The sequence below is a fragment of the Poecilia reticulata genome, chromosome 6 (assembly GCF_904066995.2).
Source record: "Poecilia reticulata chromosome 6, P_reticulata-male-v2, whole genome shotgun sequence".
NCBI lineage: Eukaryota > Metazoa > Chordata > Actinopteri > Cyprinodontiformes > Poeciliidae > Poecilia > Poecilia reticulata.
Window position 1 is genome coordinate 3,006,405 of NC_088835.1, and position 12,724 is coordinate 3,019,128.

Genomic DNA, 12,724 nt, shown 5'->3' on the forward strand with positions numbered 1-12,724 from the left:
AACACATTTAAGATCAGAGTAATATTCAAAAACTTACATAAAACTGCTCAGAGGAGAATTCAATTCAGAAGCCAGTTGCAAACAAGCCAGCAGCAAAATGGCTGTTTGGTTGGGACAAACCACTAGTGTAAAAAGGGGGAGTCGGACTGTACAACTCCTAGTAGAGACTTGTAGATGTTTTTGTGTCAACACATTATGCACAGTCAGCAATTATATTTACAGACAAGTAAGAAAATGTACATAAAGGAATCACAACCCAATGTTCTCAACATGTAGTGCTTAATTTGAAACATGATTAACCCCCACTTAGTAATAAAATGAGCTCAAGGATGGGGGGAGGGAAGAAGGGATGAGATGGGGTAAAGAGGGGAAGGCTGGGAGGAGCAAGTGGGTGTAGGGAGTTTTGGGAAGGAGTAGGGGGAGATGAGAAGGTGATGAGGGGTGCAACAAACTGCACAGATTGCACACATGGAGGCCTTTCAGGGGTGGGCAATCCTGGTCCTCGAGGGCCGGTGTCCTGCAGCTCTTAGATGTCTCCCTGGTAGAACACACCTGGATCCAATAGCTGAATCATCTCCTCTGTTCAGGCAGGTTCTCCAGAGTCCTGCTAACGACCTTATTATTTGACTCAGGTGTGTTGAAGTAGAGACACATCTAAAAGTTGCAGGAGACCGGCCCTGGAGGCCTGGAGTTGCCCACCCCTGCCCCAGTCCCCGACGCAGCCGTCGCAGGCTCGATTCCCGGCCTTGGCAACCTTTGCTACTTGTCTTCCCCCTTTCTTGTCAATTAACTATCAAATAAAGGCCACTAGAGCCAAAAAAACTTTAACAAAACAAAATGTGAAAATTTAAAACCCTCACCAAAAATTTTAATTGTTTCACCCGGAGCCCAAGGAGGAGAGGAGGAGAGTGAAAAAGGGGAGGAGATTGAGGGGTAGTTGAGCCCAGGAGAGGGGTGCGTGGTGGGGGGAAAGGGGTGTGTGTAGAGGGGTGTGAAAAACAGCTTACATTGATTGAACATTTAGAACACGAGTTCTTCCCCAAGCCTTTTCCTCAATCAAACTGACCTGCGTATTTTCAGTTCAGCAAAACCCCGTTAATCAGACATCAATTGAAAACTTGCAGGGCTTGGAGGACCAGTACTGAAACACACTGCATTCACGTTGACTTTACTTGAAATAATTAAGTTCGATACAGTTGTATCCTTCGTCTGACACAATGACTCAAGCTAACCAGGGACAGATTCCCTGATAAGCCACTGTGGCTCTGTGGGTAGAGCAGTTGTCTTGTGATTGAAAGGTTGATGGTTCAATTCCAGCTCCCACATGTCAATGTGCCCCTGGACACTTAACCCCAACTGATCTGTGCATTAAATAAATGTGTGAATTAAATAAATGTGTAAAGCGCTTCAGTGGTAAAAATGACTGGAATAGTGCTATGTAAGCTTATTTACCATTTTTGAAGTAAACTAAATGATTTGAGTAAGACTGACTTAAATCTGTTATCTTAAACATACTTAATAAATTTGTTAAAAATAAATTAACAAATTGAGTTGGATGATTATAATATTTTGAATTGGTTAAACTTAATAAATTAAGTTGGATAAATTTAATAAATTCAGTTGGATAAACTTAATTGAATTGCTTGTTACCACAGAAGCAATTAAATTAAGTTGGTTCAACTATTTTTTTAGAGTGTTTTATAGTTGATCCACCGTCATTTGTCGACTTCAACCAAAAATCAAACATTAATCAGACCTCTGCATTTGAGTCATCAGATTTCAACCACCAAACAACATTGATTCAATGACACAGTTTCAACGGTTTGATTGGATGGTTGTTTGATGGTTGATCCAGTGGCGCAACTACACATTATTCAGGTGGATGCGAAAACATAGATCGGCGCCCCCCACCACCCAACCCCCCGAGGGAAGGTTCGTCAGGGTGAAGGAGCAACGCTCTCCGCATTGAGCTTTTTTTCCGTTAAAATGTGAAGTTCAGGGACTTAAGGTGGCACCGTAAAATCCAAGTCATAACGTGATTTAGGTGTCTGTTGTCACCCATCGCCTCCCCCTTTACTCGCACGCGGAGATCCAGACATGCACAGTGGTTTCCTCTGAACGGGAGAAGATGTCAGTCTAATCGATAATAGCTGCATAAATCATAAGATATGGCGACATGTAAAATCAGCAGCGCTTCACTTTCACAGACGGTGGGGACTTCCTCCAACTTTTAGCGTTACTTGGAAGGAAAGCTTAAAGAAAGGTAAGCTCTGTGGATGTGATGCTAGCAAAGCTAGCTGTACTGACACATGTTGCATCCGCAATGAAAAAAAGTTGTCACTCATGCGCAGTGGCGGAGCTAGACTTTTAAAGTTGGGGGCGGGGCAAAGTGGGGGCCAGGACTACCTCTGGGGGGGCAAAATTTAAAATGTGTGTGCGCACATCTATCTATATATACAGGGTTTCCCCCAGTGTATTATAGGCCTGGCGGCCGCCATGCTTTACTAGCGCCACTGCCAGGCTAAGCCTTTCTTGTTTATTTATTTTTTTTAGGAAAATAAAATGAAATTAAAAAAATCGCCTTTTTTAAAGCTGGATTGCAAGTGTTTCTGTTGCTCCGAGCGTTTAACTATCAGAGCAGATTTATTCCTAAAAGATATGTTTATAGAAGATATCTTTATAGCTTATGCATTTAAAGCCGGACCAATCACACGCTGGGCCTCTTCGCGTTGCCTCACGCGCTGCAGCAGCTGGATGTCTAAAGTTAACCTCAGTGCGGATCCCGCTCCTCCTTTCACTCGAACTGGACACAGGCTGACCGCTATGGATATTTACATCAACCCCCTGTGAGGAATTATGATTAGTTATGAAGAGTTATTGATTAAGGTGTTACGGCATCAGTGGGCCCTGCCCTCTTTTTCCTTGTAGGGTTCTGCAGTCAGGCCCTGCAGGTGTTGGGTGTTCCTCTGATTGGCGTCCTGCAGCTTTAAAGCTGCTAGGCGTACAGCAGAGGGAAGGCTTTTCCCTTCCCTCTCCTCAGATCCCCACTTGGTTTGGTTTGTATCTTTTGGTTGAGTTTTGTTAGGTTTTGCATTCGCTCATTTCTGGTTATTTATAGGTTTTGCTCTAATCTATTTTGGTTTCTTATTTCAGGCATTTCTTTTTTCTTCAGGGTTATTTCTTTCATATAACTTAATAAATTCTACTTTCATTTACACATTAAATCCTTGTGTGGTCTCCATTAATGTTGCCCCATCAAACGAGCCTGGTGGACGTAACATTGTGGGGGCTCGTCCCTTCATGGTTGCCATTGTGGGAGCTAATTATGCTTGATTGGCCTCATTGGTGAGTTCAGGTTGCAGTTACATGCCCCTGACTTTGGTTTTCCTGTACTGCAGGTTATTTGGCTAGTTTAAGGAATTTTACCTTACTAGATTTTGGACATTTTTGATGTTTCATGTTTGTTGCTGGAGGTCCATGAGGATTTTTGTTGGTGGGGAGAGAGGGTTGTGTTTTGAAAAAAGGTAAGTGCTGTCTGGTATTTGTTTGTGGCAACTTCATTTTAGATTACCCTGTTTGTTGTTTTGGTTTGTTATTTTTGGGTTGGACTCTGGGCTGAGGGCACCGCCGTGGTTTGCTGCCTGAGAGGTCTTGGCCTGGAGGGATTTGCTGCCAGCGGTATCTTGGTGCTTAAAGTGACTTGGCTCTTGGAGGAAGGCCTGAAGACTAGGCTAAGGTTAGTCAGAGTTTTTGGCACTTAGTTAGTGGTAGGAAAATGGAGGTTTGCCATTTGTTTGTACCAGTCATGCACTTCCTTGTGGTTGTTTAAACAATTGGGTATATTTTGACCTGTATTGTTTTTTTTTTTTGAAAGTGGGGTTGTTGGGTTAGTTTGGTTTGAGGATGGACGTTGTGAGTTCTTTCTTGTCTTCTCCAACATTAGAACTCTTGGAAAAGCTTACAAAGGAGCAGATTCGTCAAGTAGCTGAACACTTTAAAGTTGATCTTGAAGATGTAAAAGGATTAAGGTTACCTCCGCTAAGAAGTTTTTTAAAAGACGAACTTATAAAACTGAATGTCTTTCCTGTCTCTCTTTCAGATGCTGATGTGACAGATGAAACTTCCCTCGGTTCAGTTTCTTTAACTGGTGCTCCAAATGAATTGTCGAGCTCAACAGTGTCTCAAGCTTCTCAATTAAAGTTTCAGTCGAATAAAACTGAGATGGAAATGCAGTTGGAGTTAGAAAAATTACGACTAGCACATGAGCTTGAGGAGAGAAAATTAGAGTTACAGGAAAAGCGGCTAGCATATGAGCTTGAGAAAAAACTAGCTTTACAGGAAAAGCAGCTAGCACAGGAACAAGAAGAGAAGAGGTTAGCACATGAGTTGGAGGTGAAGAAATTATCTTTGGAAGCTGAGCGCCTGAAGTTGAGGTCTGAGGGCAGGTTAAGTGGTGGATCTGTTAATCTGTCTCAAGGTGGTGATGGGTTTTCTGGACATAACTTGGTTAACATGTTGAAGCTGTTGCCTAAGTTTAATGAAAGAGATCCTGATGTGTTTTTCTCTTTGTTTGAGGACATGGCAGAGGACAATGACTGGAGTGATCTAGATTGCTCCATGCTGCTGCAAAGTGTGCTTGTGGGTAAGGCCCAAGAAGCATACGTTTCATTAACTTCAGCTGAAAGAAAGGTATACACATCTGTTAAAAAAGCTGTTGAAAGCTTATGAATTGGTTCCTGAGCATTACAGGCAACAATTTAGGAGCTGCAGGAAAGCTGAAAAACAGTCAAACACGGATCTGGTCAGAGAACTAAACACCCAGTTTTCTCGTTGGTTATCAGCTGAAGGTGTGGATGATTTTGAATCACTTTGTGACTTGATGGTGTTGGAACAGTTCAAGAACATTATTCCAGAACGGGTGGCTATATATATCAATGAACATAAAGTAAAAACTGCTGCTAAAGCTGCTGTCTTAGCAGACGAGTATGTTCTGACCCATAAAGCTTTGAGGGATTCTAATTTGAAAGGTGACCACAGCCTTAAGGAATTTCATTATGACCGGTTTCCTGGTAAAAATGGATTGGATCATACACTGAGATCTAAAGCAGACTTGGTTTGTAACTATTGTCGCCAGAAGGGACACTGGAAAAATGAGTGTCCTCTGAATATCAAAACTAAATCAAATAGGGGCAAACAGGATCATCGAAAACCTGTGGCTTTAGCCAGTGTTACACAGTTGCATTCAGTGGAGTCTACACCGCTACCTAAAGTTGAAAGTGTAAGACCAACTGTCTTAGCTGCACCTCTTGACTTTCAATCTTTTTCAGAACTGACTGATTCAGATCCCCAGAACTTTGTGAAGGATGTCGGACAAGATTACGCTCCTTTCATCACACATGGGTTTGTTACTCTGAATGGAAGTTCTAATAAAGTGGCTGTAAAGATTCTGCGTGACACCGGAGCATCTGAATCTTTCATCTTGGATTCTATTTTGCCATTTTCTTCATGTTCTGATACTGGTCGTAGTGTCTTAATTAGAGGTATTGGGATGGAAACTTTCTCTGTGCCTCTCCATAGGATCTATTTGCAGTCAGAACTGGTACAAGGAGAAGTGACGATAGGTGTTCGTCCTTCTTTGCCTGTGGAAGGGGTGTCTCTCATTTTAGGAAACAATCTGGCAGGTGGACGTGTGTGGCGAGATGTTGCACCTCCTCTAGTGGTCCGAGCGTCTCCATCTGTTTCCGTGTCAGACAAATGTGCTCAAGACTTCCCTGAGGTGTTTCCAGCTTGTGCAGTAACTCGTGCCATCACTCGTGCTTTGGCTGATAAGGAGGTTGAGTCTGGTAAGCCTAGTTCTGTTGAGAAGACTGCTTGTTTGCCAACTCTTCCTGTTCCTTTGTCACTCAGTGAGTTGATTGCAGCCCAACAGGAGGACACAACCTTAGCTGTCCTGTTTGACCAAGTCCAGACAGCTGAACAGGACACAAAAACGTCATGTGGGTATTTTCTACAAGCAGATCTGTTGGTACGTAAATGGTTACCCTACAGTGACAGGGATATTGTTGGTCCAATTTATCAAGTTGTTGTTCCAGTCAAGTTCAGAAACCTTGTTTTGAAAACTGCTCATGGAGAATTGTCTGGTCATTTCGGAGTCAATAAAACTTATAATAGAGTTTTACATCATTTTTATTGGCCGCGTCTGAAAAAAGATGTTGCTGCGTTTGTGAAAACCTGTCACACTTGTCAACTAACTGGAAAACCTAATCAGACGTTGAAACCAGCTCCACTTTTTCCAATACCTGCTGCTGATAAGCCTTTTGAACACTTGATCATTGACTGTGTTGGCCCACTGAGTCCTTCAAAGTCCGGATCAGTGTATTTACTGACGGTTATGTGTAAAAGCACTCGTTATCCTGCAGCATATGCTCTGAAAACCATTACAACAAAGTCGGTGGTCAAAGCTTTGTCTAACTTTATTTCAGTGTTTGGAATCCCAAAGACCATTCAGACTGACAGAGGTACCAATTTCACCTCACGCATGTTTGGTGAGATTTTGAAACAACTAGGTGTAGTCCATCAACAGAGCAGTGCTTATCATGCTCAAAGCCAGGGGGCACTAGAGCGTTTTCACCAAACCCTGAAGGCTTTGTTGAGGGCATACTGCACAGAGTTGAGTAGAGACTGGGAAGAAGGTCTGCCTTGGCTACTTCTGGCAGCTCGTGAAGTTGTACAAGAGAGCACAGGGTTCAGTCCAAATGAACTAGTGTTTGGACATCATGTGCGTGGTCCTCTTGCTATTTTAAAAACCAACTTGGAGAGGTCTGAGCCACCATCAAACCTGTTTGACTACATCAATGGTTTTCGTCGCAGACTTTTCTTGGCTGGCAAACTAGCTTCTGAGAATCTTAAAAAGGCTCAGAGGAAAATGAAGCGATGGTTTGACCAGAAAGCTGAAAATAGAGTGTTTCATCCAGGAGATAAGGTGCTTGCCTTACTTCCCATTCAGAGTTCACCTTTCCAAGCAAAGTTTTATGGTCCGTATTCTGTGTTGAGATGGGTGTCACCACAGGACTATGTGGTTTCTACCCCAGACTGTAAACGACCAACTCAGCTTTGCCATGTGAACTTATTGAAGCCTTACTTTGGTTCTACTTTGGAAGAAAAAGATGGGAAGGCAGTTGCTGCTTCTGTGAAGGCAGACTCGAGCTGCAACACAGGTTTGGATGAGGATGTGCAGACTCCAGATGACACAGTGTTCCAGCCCAGACTTAAAAACTCTGAGATGTTGTCTAACATACAGACATTATTGAGTCATTTGTCTGCAGAAAGAAGTGAGCAGTTGAAGCAGTCCATTATGGATTTTCAAGCCTTGTTCAGTGACATTCCAACATGTACCAATTTAATTGAGCATGACATAGATGTGGGAGATGCGCAACCCATCCGTCAACATTTTTATCGTGTGCCTCCTGAGAAAAGTAAGTTTTTGGAGTCAGAAATTCAGTATTTGCTGGACAATGGCCTGGCTAAACCATCTTGTTCTAGTTGGTCTTCGCCATGTTTGTTGGTTAAAAAACCTGACGGTACTTATAGATTCTGTACTGATTAGAGGAAACTGAACAGCATTACAAAGCCTGACTCTTACCCGCTTCCTCGGATGGAAGATTGTGTCGATCAGGTTGGAACTGCAAAGTATGTGAGTAAATTTGATTTGCTCAAAGGTTATTATCAAGTACCCTTGTCTGCTCGAGCCCAAGAGGTGTCTTCCTTTATTGTACCATCAGGATTATACTCTTACACTGTAATGAGTTTTGGCCTTAGGAATGCACCTGCCACTTTCCAACGGCTGATGAATAAAGTAGTGGCTGGTTTGGAAGGTTGTGCTGTCTACTTGGATGATGTAGTGGTCTTCAGTGACACCTGGAATGAACACGTGCTGCGTATCCAGAAGTTGTTTCAGTGTCTTCAGGATGCTCGCCTAACTGTGAACTTAGCTAAATGTGAGTTTGCAAGAGCTACAGTGACTTATCTGGGAAAAGTTGTTGGGCAAGGACAAGTGAAACCAGTAAGGGCAAAAGTCCAAGCCATTGATGGTTTCCCACCTCCTTCCTCAAAAAAGGAGTTGATGAGATTTCTGGGGATGGTGGGTTACTATAGAAACTTTTGTGAGAACTTTTCTACTGTAGTGGCTCCATTAACAGACCTATTGAAGGCTAAAGTCCAGTTTAGGTGGTCCTCAGCTTGTCAGAAGGCATTTGAAAATGTCAAGTTTCTCTTGAGCACTGCACCAGTCTTGTCTGCTCCAAGATTAGACCGGCCATTCCAGGTACAGGTTGACGCAAGTCAAGTGGGTGCAGGAGCCATTTTGTTGCAGACTGACGAAGGAGGAATTGACCATCCAGTGTGTTTCTTTTCTAGGAAGTTCAATCAACATCAACTTAATTATTCGACCATTGAGAAAGAGGCCTTGGCCCTTATTTGGGCCCTGCAGCACTTTGATGTGTATGTGGGTGGGGGTGCATTTCCTGTTGTGGTATATTCAGATCATAACCCTTTGACCTTTTTGCACTCTTTACAGAGCCCCAATCAGCGGTTGATGCGATGGGCCTTATTTCTACAGCCTTACAACCTTGAAATTCGGCACATTCGAGGCACTGAAAATGTGCTGGCTGATGCATTGTCTCGTGCCATTGATGGACCAGACTAGCAGGAAAAAATGTCTACAGAGGTCCTAGTGGGAACCTCTGTTTTAAGGGGGAAGGTGTTACGGCATCAGTGGGCCCTGCCCTCTTTTTCCTTGTAGGGTTCTGCAGTCAGGCCCTGCAGGTGTTGGGTGTTCCTCTGATTGGCGTCCTGCAGCTTTAAAGCTGCTAGGCGTACAGCAGAGGGAAGGCTTTTCCCCTTCCCTCTCCTCAGATCCCCACTTGGTTTGGTTTGTATCTTTTGGTTGAGTTTTGTTAGGTTTTGCATTCGCTCATTTCTGGTTATTTATAGGTTTTGCTCTAATCTATTTTGGTTTCTTATTTCAGGCATTTCTTTTTTCTTCAGGGTTATTTCTTTCATATAACTTAATAAATTCTACTTTCATTTACACATTAAATCCTTGTGTGGTCTCCATTAATGTTGCCCCATCAAACGAGCCTGGTGGACGTAACAAAGGTAAGAGTTTAAACCCACCGCGTTAGCTCTGGTTAGCTCTGGTTGCGCAGCTTTACATGAACCGCAGGAATAACTTGTACTCGCGCTTTCAGAGGTGCTTTGAGGTGAGAATGATTTGTGTTTGTGAACAAAACATTATGCGGCGTTTACATCTCAACACGCTGCCCAGTGTTTGGCCCTGTCTTCCCTGTAAAGTTTAGGTCTGGTTCCCGGTTAGCCGGTGCGTTAGCAGTTAACGACCCAGCGCTAATCACTCATTGTGCAGGTTTAACCCGGTGAGGAGCTTTCGCGCTCTCCTCGCAGTCACGCATCACGCTGATTTTATATTATTTTATTATTATTACTAGTATTATTTTTCCGGTTACACTAAGCACCAAACCGTATGAAATGTTTTGCCCACTTAGTCAGAGTTAATGCGCGCGGCCACCAGACATCTAAAAACTCGTCCATAAAATTGACCAACCAAAATAGTTTCTGTGACAATTATTAAAATCTCAACAGACACGAAATGAAAGAGCTACTAAAACCACATTAGCAGCATTGAATTAAATCTCACATTTGTTGCGCATCTCTGGGCAGTGCAGCGGTTACCACATCATGCAGGGCCTGTCAATCAGTGCTCCTCCGCAGCACTGATTGGCTAAGCAATGTAACGTGATCCTCTGCAGCAAGTGATGGCAAAGCGGGGCGTCATCACGACTTTACACAAGTGTGTCTTTACCTCCGCGGCAGAGGCTCCACCGAACCCCTGAGACCGACTCAACGAACCCCTGCCGTTCGATCAAACCCAGGTTAAGAACCACTGTCCTGGATGTTTCAGTTGTGCTGCGCTGTGGTGCAACTCAAAGGCTAAAGCACACTTTATACCTGGTGGTTGTAAAACAACAATAAGTTATTTACTGATCCTCCGCAAAAAGAAAGGAAAAAACCGAAGAGTGGCCGACAATGTTCGTAGTTTGGAGCAGAGGTTGTGCTAGTTTTTTCGTTGTCCGTCAAAGAAAAAAATCATTTTATTTCTAAATGAAAAATGTAATATTTCTCTGCGAGAACGTTTTTGAAAACAGGTAACATTTCGCGAAATGACGTGATTAGAAGACGGCAGAACTCTGATCGTTTCCTGATCCCGCACTCACTTCTCTCGACCTGCGAGAGAAAAACCCCGCAGAAGCGGATCAGCTGCGCTAGACGCTCCAAAGTCTCTGGTCCGTTAAAGCGTCCAGATCAGAGGTGATTCTCTGACAGATATTATTCTTAGTTTGATTAATAATGAGCTCCACGATGTTCTCTGTGCGTAAAGTTGAAACTGCCTGCGCACCAAGTGTCAGCTGTGCTTGATCACAGTCTGGACAGAAACCAGCGAACTGCTCTGTTCTTATCAAGACGAGGGTGAGGAGGGAATCTGACATATTAACTCTGTTAAGTTTTTATTGTAGTTTAAGTAGGGGCCCCTTTTGTTGCTAAAAACATCAGCACCTGTAACAGCTTCTGTGTTTGATTTGGTGAAATCTAGGGCAGGGGGAGAAGTTTAACTGGCAAACCTAAAACGCAATAAATTATAACTGCAGGTTACTAAATTGTATTTTGAACAAACGGAGCTGAAACTCAAAGATTAAACTCACAGCATCAGATTGCAGCTGTGGTAACAAACCAATCTGACTATGAATATTGTTCTTTGAACTTCTACAAAGTAAACTTGCCAGCTCCTTAAAATCTTACATATAAATGTTAAATAATTTAAAGTGTTTTAATGCTGAAACCATTATGTCAAATTTAGCAGCATTGATAATCTCAATAAACAAATGCTACATTTATATATCTGTGGTCTATGTTAAAATGTTAGCATTTATGGGGCACCTGAAGCTCTGGGGGACCTGATGGAGCCGCTGACTTAATTTGGATTTAACAGAAGTGGACATAATTGATATTTATTTTAATTGTATTTTTTGATTAGTTGTTTTTCTGCGACAGACTGGCGACCTGTCCAGGGTGACCCCGCCTCTCGCCCGGAACGTTAGCTGGAGATGGGCACCAGCAACCCTCCCGACCCCACTGAGGGACAAGGGTGAAAGAAAATGAATGGATGGATTAGTTGTTTTTAAGACTAGTTGTGGGTTTATATAGCAGTTCACTGACGATGTTTTCCCATAACATATAATTATCCAGTGATATTTTTACTTTTATTGTCTACTTAACATCTTTTAATACAAAAACACGGTGGACTGCCAGTGGACCGCCTCGGCGCCGGACCACTGGGCTTAGCAAGTTTTCTGGGGGAAACCTTGATATATCTATATATATAGAAAAATAACCAAACTGAATATTTGGTTATTTTTTTAAGCACCTCAGTCATTTGACAGGTTATAATTAACACCTTTGACTGGTGCACATAGAGACACAACAGACTTTACACAAAGATTTCATCGCAGAGGCAACTAAAATCAATCAATAAAAAAATCCTTTCTGAATATCATCTCATGGTCACTGAACTAAATGCGTCTTTCTCACCGGGAGCTGGCAGCGTCTTGAAGAGTTATGGACACCTTGGTTAGGAAGCTCATTGCAAACCTTTAGTTGAAATGGCGCCTTTAACTCCAGTCTCCAGTACAGAACAGAGAAAACTAAAGAAAATGCAACGTTGAGCTAGCAGTTTATTTTGAGGAAATAAATAAAGGTGCAGAAGTTAATTAGATCCATGCGCAGTGCACTGCACAACCAACGCGGACGCGTCTCCGCTGCTGCGAAGAATTAAACTTAACTCGCCCTGCAGTTTTAACAAATGGAGGTAATGACGTTACTCTCCCGCACCCAGAAGGAGAGCGATGCTCAGAAGGAGCGCAGCAGACGTAACATCTGTCTGTTTTGGAGAAGCGAAACCATACAAAAAAGAAAAAAGAAAATAATAAAAATAAAAAATCCTGGCAAAAACGCACACAAGGTTAAAAAAAAGAAAAGAAAATCTCGCAGTGTTTAATTGTTCGGTTTGGTTCAGACAGATCCAACTGTCGATGAACCAGCGCACATTTCTCTGCAGATGTGACCAGGAAGAATTTGTAAAGCTGTGCGTTCAGACCCCAGCAGGTGAAGTGCTGTAAATTTAAGTGGAGTTGCTTAATTTCATTTGTTATAAGTTATTGGAGCCACAGTCAGTGGTTTGTGTCACTCCGGGGAAAAAGTTTGATGCATTTATCTGCTTTATGTGTGATGGGATCTGGATTCAATTAGGTGAATATTAACTAAACCGCATAAAAATGCGGCTAAATAGTCTATGTTAATATGTTTTAACAAGTAATTTGACAGGTAAAAATAGTTCGGGTCGGACCAGAATTATTTGCCTGATGGTGGCTCGGGTTTCTAATGAGTTTACAGCACACAGAGAAAACCTAAAGAGAATGTGTGACCAAGTGGTGTTCATCTACTTATTGTAGTTTAAGTAGAGGAGTAACAGCTGACTGTTGAGGGAGGAAAGAAATTAAAGTGCAGATTCGTTAGTCAGAAACAAGCGCAGCTGGACAATAAATGCTCCACCATTACGCTCCAATTAATCTCCAATTAATCACACATGAGATGA

General features: G+C 42.6%; 1 long non-coding RNA gene across 1 annotated transcript; it reads left to right on the forward strand.

Annotated features, from left to right (window-relative positions):
• The first annotated feature begins 3,481 nt into the window (after window positions 1-3,481).
• On the forward strand, window positions 3,482-5,454 carry LOC145551895 (uncharacterized). The gene is made up of 2 exons (XR_014087761.1): window positions 3,482-4,014; window positions 4,100-5,454. It is a non-coding gene; the product is annotated as an uncharacterized LOC145551895 (long non-coding RNA).
• The last annotated feature ends 7,270 nt before the right edge of the window (window positions 5,455-12,724 follow it).